Below are 8,696 nucleotides of genomic sequence, written 5' to 3'. Positions count from 1 at the left end.
TCGAAGTCTCGAAAGAAATCTATATTTCGTTTCGTTTCGATCCGAATCAACATAGACATTTTAAATTTCGTTTCGTTTCGTTTCGTTAGGAAAAAGTGTGTTATCGCATACCCTTACTGCTACCGCCCACATGGGTCTCAATTATGCACTGTTGGTTACTATCAACTCCCCTCTGTAACGCTTTGTTTTTCAACCAAACTGAAAAAGCGTTTCATTACGCAATCCCCGAAATGCTAGAATACTACGTAGTCTCTTTAAAAACCAACAAACGACTTATGCGCCACTCCCCAGGGAGGTCGAAAGCGGGAGATATTTCAGGGATGCCCGGCCTGAAACTCCAAATCTGCGGGCGAGTCTATCGAAACTACTTCATACCAAAGCAAGGGCTAACTAAAGAAGAAAATCACTCAAAATCGCATTTCAAAACTTTTATTACTAGGTAATTATGACGCAAAATACTTCCATGGGATTTCCACGGCTTCATCAGTGGCGAAAGCCTTAATTTATTCGAACGCGTGTTTTGTAAGGAATTCAATTAACTCTATTAGTTTGTTTGATTATGCTATCGACCCGGGGTTTAACAATTTTAATTCCTGAATTGAGCTCAATTTCCTATTCTAGTGATCACTGACCTGTCTTAGACCCTTCTCACATGTTCGTCGACGTTAATCTTCTGAGAACCCGAAGCGGTTGTGACGAATTCCCAAGTCTGGTTTGGGGTTTGGATCCTGGCTACGTCAAAGCTTCTCTTTGCGGGTTACGCTTGCGCGACTCGTCCTCTCTCTCTCTCGGCTTAACTCTGAAGAGAGGTTAGAATCGATCAGTCGTGGATCGGTCCTTGATTCGTTCCAATTTTCCGGCGGGCGGTGGGCGGTAAGCCAACAATAGGCACTCTCTCAACTTGTGTCGTGGTAAAGCAGGGGTTCCCAATGCACCGTACGACCACGTGGCTTCACCAAATAGAAACGGCTTTTCGCTTTGCCGAAAATCGCTTTAACTTCAGGCTCGATCTCAAGTTCGGGGGAACCTTGTTCCCAAACCAGCACCCACGCTAATGGGTTATCTATTAACGGGAATATGGGTCTCACTTAACCATTCTACATAATAATCTGGTAACATTTCTTACCTGGGTCAACTTTATAACGGGTCTCAAGTAATGAAAAAGCTTCTTATAACAGAACTAGCTTTATGTAACTATTAGAGGAGTAAAACTGTATATAATAATTATGATTTTGTTCGTACTAGTTTCATAACTACTTACTCGCTCTTGTTTTAAATCAAATTTCACTAACTAGAGCTAACCGAAAACTTGTTAATTTTTTAGTATCCAAAATCAAAACGATCCGACACAATGGAGCACTCCAATAAAAGTGATTCGATTTGGCTAGGCTTTATCCGGCCAGGTCCCAATACCTTGAATAAGCCCCTCGAATATAATTGCGAAACTACCTAGAGCAATTGTTATCTGCAACCTTGAGCGAGTTAAATAGCATCGGTTTTCTAGTATAGGGAAAATTTGAATATTTTCGATTTTCTCGTCTACACATTTTTCGTTTAATTCGAGCAGTTTAGGATTGGATGTATTGGTATTGGGATCAAGTGGCTAAAGTCGCTTGCGAAATAAATAGTGGAACCAAAGGCGCAGAATCTCATGTTCTTCAATAGGGTTGTAAATCAATCGTTACATTCGACCATGCTAATTTAATAAAAATTTTGAAATTTTGAATTTCAAAATTTTTATTAGTTTGATATATGACACCATATCATTGGTGTTCCTTTTATTCTATTAAAATTCTAAGTTCAATACTCATTTATCTATGTATTCTTTGAATACTTATTAATTAATTAGCATCAATGTAGGCAGTAAAATCAGTTTATCATAAACATTCATTCGTTTAGCTCATTCCTATTTCCATGTTTTTCTATGTATAAGCCATGATTTCTGATCATTCATTCATTCTTTCAAAATCGTTTACTCCGTAGTTCAACGGAAAAAATTTCAAAATATTAACTCCGTATACTTACGGAAAACAAAATACTCTTACTTATTTATCGTAACTCCAGTTACTACTGGAAGAAATTTTTTTCTTACGTGTTCTCAATCATTCTGAACCATTCGCACACCTATCTCTTTATTTATGCGCCCCTCAATCCGTCGATGCAATGAAAGCTCTAAATTGCCTACACTTTTGCTTCCTCGATTATTCTAACCTATTCTAAACTTCAATTCGTAACGCACTCATTTTCTCTTTCGGTGGAGCGCGACCGAGAATACGGGGAATACAGCTCACGAGAGCGAATCACTACTTCTCTCTTTAGCTTCTAACATGTCAAGTTTGTTTTTGTTTAGGTAGAAAATGCAGGTGCTAATGTTTTAGTGAAATAAATTTATTATTAACTATTGAAATGGGCTGAATCTATTTCTAATCGATGGATCTGGACTTGTGGCTGTATCTACGGAAGACGGATTTACAAGCAAAAACTCACTATCAACGAATTAATTTACTAAAAGATGATTGTTCCGGGCTATTGAAAAGGGAAGTATTTCGTATTCATGTCTACGTTGCTGTTTGCTTATAAAGTGGTTCCTAAATCTATCCTAAATTGCTATGGTGCTATGTACATAATGCGTGAAGAACTGTTGTGATAACTTGTCAATAAGTCACCCTTATTCTGCGTCTCGTGCGAATCGACACGAGTCGAGTCGTACCCGTCACCCGATTCCCGTAGTCGAATGAAGTGACAATTGTCGATGTGGATGAACCTCGATGAACTCTCATTGCATTCTGATAGTCGTTCTATGTCGACAAAAGTCTGACTGGAACGAGGATTTCATGCGAGATTTGTCGGTACGTCAGAAGCAAACGAGAATGGTTTGGAAACGAAAAATCCAGATCAATTCACCTAGTAATACTAGTGCTTTTCTCGTGCAGTATAAAAATGAAATAAAATAAGAACATTGGAGAGAAAGAATAATTTATTTCCATTAATTTACATCTGTTTACTTTGCTAATATGGATGGGGGATCGGATGAGGGAAAAAAATTCGGCGAGAGGGCGAGAGTTCTTCGAAGGAGAATGAAGTGAACCGGCAATCGATTGATGGAGTTCTTAAATGGGCTTTTTAAATTTTAGTTTGGATATGGATAGTACTTGTTGTAATGTTTATTTGTAATTTGGGAGCACCTTTCTGAGATTGAGTGGCTCAAAAACATTTATTTTTGCATCAACATTTAAACCGTTAATCTGGACAATAGAAAATTAGTTTTGTTGGGATCATATTGGCCCCAAACTTAAATAGCCATAACTAATTATGACTGGTTTAATCGATTTGCATTGCCATAAATGAAGGGTCTGGATACAAGTGTGTGTGCAGGTCCGCCGGTGGTGTTTTTTTGTAACTTTGGCAGTGGTGGCGTTTCCGGTATCACACTGAGAGCAATTATACCCTGAACTGACTTACATCGACGTATACTATAGTTTCCAGCAAAATAATGTTTTTAGCCTGGACAGCCCTATGAACTGAAAAATATAAATACCCTTGGAAAAATTCTCTGAATTTTTTTATGAAAAATTCTTCTGGATTTCCGCGCGAAATTCTTAGATTTTCTTGGGAGTTTTGTATTCAGAAAAATATATTAAGCTCGTTTAGTGGAATGTATTAAACCGTCTAAGACGAATTAAGTACTGTCCATTTAATTCCACCAGTAAATTTTCGTTATCTTTGCAGATACGTATTTCGAACACAACTGTGTGGTCGTCTTCAGTGTCTTGTACTTGACTCGACTTGAAGAAAACAATCGCAACTTACACTATTTATACTACGCTAGGTACCTAATCTAATCTTATTTGCCTACTTTATTTACCTATACAGTAAATTACTTTATTGTTTAGGTAGAAACTTGAAGAGCCAAGAGCTGCCATTTCCCTGATCCTTATTCAACAGCGCTGTTTGTACCTGTCGGTGGATTTCCAAACTCTCAGCTACATCGAGTTTCCATGGGGAAGAGACATTTCTTAAGATTTTAATATTTGAGTTTTGTATTACCAGATAAATTCTTCACTGAATTATCTTCTACGGTAGTGAGCATAAAAAACTGTTTTAGTCTTTCATGGGAGTTTTATACGAATATTTATAGAATTCCTTCAAAAAATCATCCAGGAAATTCTTCAGAAATTCGTTCAGGAGTTCTTTCGAAAATAGCATAAAGGATTCCTTCGAAAATTCCTCCAGAAATTCTATTGGAAGTTCTTCCAGGGATTCTTCCAGAAATTGCTTAAGGGATTCCTTCGGGTATTCTTTCGAAAATTTCTCCAGCAATTCCTACGTAAATTCCCCCTGTAGCTCCTTCGGAAATTTGTCAGGAATTCCTTTAGAAATTCTACCAAAAATTCCTTTAGGAATTTTCAAAGTAGTTCCTATATGAATTTCCAACGGATCACCTGGAAAATTTTCCGAGAGAAATCCTGGAGAAATTTCCAAGGAAAATCCAGGAAGAAATTCTGAATGAAATCCTGGAGTAATTTCCAAAGAAATTCCTGGAAGAATTTCTGACGGAATTCCTGGAGGAATTTCCGAGGGAAATGGAAAAAGAATTTCCAAAGGAATTCCTGAAGGAATAACCGTTAAAATCCTAGAGAAATTCTTAGAGGGATTTCCGAAAGATTTCCCAGAATTCCTGGAGGAATTTTCTATGGAATTTCAGAAAGAATTTCCGAAGTAATTGGGTTGTTTAGGGGTATATATGTTTTTACATATTCTGAATCTGCATAAAAAACTGAGCCTAACCTCAATTTTTCAGAATTTTTGGAGCCCCGGAATTATTTTTAATTTGCATTTTAAATTTGTATGGGACTAAAAATTTGTTCTTATGCTGCATGGGCCAAACGTCATTCTATGAATGTTAGTGTCATTCTATCGATTGAAATGGCTTATTGTTTGCTGCACAAAAATGTAAATAAAAGGTTTACAAACAAATTAAAAATATGTTGGAGATCAGGAAAGCATGCTCTTTATGTTAAACTATAAAAAACCTCATATTTTTCTTTGCTAAACAACCCAATTCTTGGAAGAATTTTCGAAGTTATTCCTGGAGGAATTTCCAAGAGTACGTACACTAATTACGTAAGCACTTATGGGGGATTGGGGTCTGCCATTTTCTTACGCTCCATATAAATAAAAAAATATTTATATGTGGAAAATCTTACATTGGGAGAGGGAGGGTTGAAAATCCCAGAAAAATTGCTTACGTAGTTAGTGTATGGCCCCTAAAGGATTTTTCGAAGAAACTTCTGGAGGAATTTCCGAAGGAGCTCCTGGAGGAATTTCCGAAAAATCGTAGAGAACATTCTGAAGGAATTTCCGATGAAATTCCACGAGGAATTTCGAAGTAATTTCTGCAAGAATTTCCAAAGTTATTCCTGGTGAAATTTCCGAAGAAAATTCTGAAATAATCTCAATCAACGGAATCTTGAGGAACTCCCGGGGAAATTTCCGGAGGAACTTCCGGTGGAACGGACGAGATGCTGAAGGTATTTCCCGAGGAAATGCTTGAGGTACTTCCGGAGAAAATGCTGGAGGTACTTGCGGAGGAATTTCCGGAGGGATTCCTGGAGGAACCTCTGGAAAAACTTTCGGCGGAATTCCTGTACGAACTTCCGGAGGAACTTCTGGGGGAATTCCTGGAGGAACTTCCGGGGGATTCCTGGAGGAACTTCCGGGGGATTCCTGAAGGAACTTCCGGGGGATTCCTGGAGGAAGTTCCGGGGGAATTCCTGGAGGAACATCTATCCCCTCCTTCCGGGGATAGGAATTCTTGGAAAAACTGCCGGAGGAATTCTTGGAAAAACTGCCGGAGGAATTCTTGGAAAAGCTGCCGGAGGAATTCTTGGAAAAACTTCCGGAAGAATTTCTGGAGGAACTTCCGGAGCAATTCCTGGAGGAACTTCCGGAGAAATTCATGGAGGAACTTCCGGAGGAATTCCTGGAGGAACTTATGGAGGAATTCCTGGAGGAACTTCCGGAAGAATTCCTGGGGGAACTTCCGGAGGAATTCCTGGAGGAACTTCCGGAGGAATTCCTGGAGGAACTTCCGGAGGAATTCCTGGAGGAACTTCCGGAGGAATTCCTGGAGGAACTTCCGGAGGAATTCCTGGAGGAACTTCCGGAGGAATTCCTGGAGGAACTTCCGGAGGAATTCCTGGAGGAACTTCCGGAGGAATTCCTGGAGGCACTTCGGATAAATTTCTGTAAGAATTTTCGAGGGATCTCGTGCAGGAACTTCCACATGAATTCCTGGAGGAACTTTTGGAAGGACATCTCTGGGAATACCTCGAGGAACTTCCGTAAAAATTCCTGAAGGACCTTCCGGAAGAATTCCTGAAGGAACTTTCGATTAAATTCCTAAATGAGCTTTCGCACAAATTTCTGAAAGAACTTTCGAAGGAACTCGTAAACGAACTTCCCAGGGAATCTTTGTAGCAAGTACTGCAAGAAATTTTGGAGGAAATCTTGATAGGACATCTGGGGGAATTCCTGTAGGAACTTTTGAAGGAATTTCCAGGTAAGTTTGCAGAGGAACTGCTGGAATAACTTCCGAAAGAATACTAGAGGAACTTGCGGAGGATTTTTTGTTTGGACCTTCCAAGGAACTTCTGGAGGAGCTTCAGGAGTAAATCCGAAGAATTTTAAACGCACGAAATAAGGCTGACCCACGCCGCTGTCGTCGACCACCACCGTCGCCGCCGCTAGCTAAAAATGATCTATCACTTCTTTCGCTGATAACATTTTAATCGGCGCACTGGTCTACTTGGAGGTGTTAATAACATCCTTGCATAAATATGAATATAATATTCATCTCACTCATTTGTAAATTGGTGAATGGAGAAATTGCTTATATAAGGTGGAGGCGGCTCCACTATGTACACTTATTCGCTATACGATCTTGTGTTTGCTGGGTAAATTGATAGATAGTCGAGAACGTTTTGAAAATATTGCATGTTCATGGAAATGCACTTCTCGTAAAGTGCAATGCCCATTAAACCTGATTGGGTATACATATACCTTTACTGGATTATTGCAAAAGGTCTAATTGATAGATACTACAGTCTAAACTTCAGAACGTTTTGGAGGACCTTGAACATCTCATATTCATGGAAAACAGGATGACGTGATGTCTGATTGATTGAATTCTATCAAATAATTCTGTAAATAAGTACAAGGTTATAAAAGAATGCTTCAAAAAATTAGCGAAGACTGTCACAAATGATTTTAAAAGAATCCAGTAACAGCTTTCTAGATCATTTATTTATACTCGAATTGACATGAGGATACATTTTCCATGAACAAGATCACCTAGGTCTAGTATCTTTAATGGTCTGCAAAGAACCACTCCGTTTCCTGATCAGCATTCTACTCTTTATTCGGGTATATTCTGTTCCAAAAGTTAGATTTCCATCGGCTCGGTCCATATTGATAGGATCTGGGATGGGATTCGTATAGGTATAACTGCTTACTGGCAGAACTGAATGGTGGTGACATTCTGGTAAAAATCCATGTTCTTCTGTAGATTTTCTGTTTCCTCCAGGAGCGGCACATTTGGTACACTACCAGTTCTTGTATAATCTGGTCAATCGCCTTCTTGTAAATATTGTTCCTCCGTCGTAGGAAAAAACTTGCAGCATTCCGAATGTGTGCACCATGGCAAATACGCGGCGGCCGTATGGACAATCTGGATCAGCAACAGCGAAACGAACCATTCTTTTCGCGTTATCATCGGAGTATGGGATGTGGGTACAGTGATAGTTTTCCTACAAATTAGCAAACGGGGTTTTTTTATTATTGAATTATTGAATGTAATGTACCTACCATTACGTAATCGGGGAAACCTGTATCGTCGATAATTCGGAATCTGTGCCGGAAACAACATCGTCTAAAGCCACCAAATCCAACGAGCCAACATAAAAACAAATTATAATAATCACCCAATAAAAGGGCGAATTTCAATTAACTCTTTTTTTTGCATAAGTTGATGTAAAACCGATCAAAATTTCATGAATTGGTTAACCAACAACTGTAAACGCATACATAATTGTAGTAACTTGTATAGATGCTTGTTTTATGTAAATTTTTTTTATAGAGGACATGTTTGTTATCAAACATAATATTTGCTTCGCTCTTATCTTAATATTCGCGATAAACTTTTTTCAGTTTGACGTTTCTCCGAGTGAACCTCAATTCAGTGTCGGTTCATCCTTCCTCTCGATACGAAATGAACGTCTCGCCTCGTGCGAGTCGACATTCGGAATAGAGCGAGAAGTGTCACACGACAACGAGACGAGAATTGTCGTTTCGTCTCGTGCGAGACGCAGAATAAGCCTGAGTGTTTTACTTGTAAAATGTGAAATAATGTGAATTTCAACTCCAGTTGTTCATGTACATAGCTTGTCATTTACGGTCTCGAAATAACCTATTTTTCTTTGCAGTTTTTTTTTGTTTTTGACAACGAGTGGAAACAACTTTGTGACCTCACTACATTGCGGAGATTTGTTAAACGTATTAATTATTTTGTGTATTTCAGATATTTATTTTTTTGTACCGACGATGAAATATGGAAAAATCAACACCTACACAAAGTGGCTTTACCGTTGCACCTCAACTGAGTTTTTATTATTCGATTTCAAAATATGGACTTGTAA

At 38.7% G+C, this 8,696-nt stretch overlaps 2 long non-coding RNA genes across 2 annotated transcripts; both read right to left on the bottom strand.

Moving 5' to 3' along the window:
- Positions 1-310: 310 nt before the first annotated feature.
- LOC134214437 (uncharacterized) lies at positions 311-1,385 on the bottom strand. Its single transcript, XR_009979788.1, has 3 exons — positions 1,262-1,385; positions 1,127-1,194; positions 311-1,063 (listed from the first exon to the last, which is right to left on the bottom strand). It is a non-coding gene; the product is annotated as an uncharacterized LOC134214437 (long non-coding RNA).
- A 5,900-nt stretch (positions 1,386-7,285) lies between these two features.
- Positions 7,286-8,169, bottom strand: LOC134214432 (uncharacterized). The gene is made up of 2 exons (XR_009979786.1): positions 7,867-8,169; positions 7,286-7,808 (listed from the first exon to the last, which is right to left on the bottom strand). It is a non-coding gene; the product is annotated as an uncharacterized LOC134214432 (long non-coding RNA).
- Between the last annotated feature and the right edge of the window lie 527 nt (positions 8,170-8,696).

The sequence above is a fragment of the Armigeres subalbatus genome, chromosome 1, assembly GCF_024139115.2.
Source record: "Armigeres subalbatus isolate Guangzhou_Male chromosome 1, GZ_Asu_2, whole genome shotgun sequence".
Taxonomy (NCBI): domain Eukaryota; kingdom Metazoa; phylum Arthropoda; class Insecta; order Diptera; family Culicidae; genus Armigeres; species Armigeres subalbatus.
This window is presented reverse-complemented; position numbering and strand designations above follow the sequence as displayed.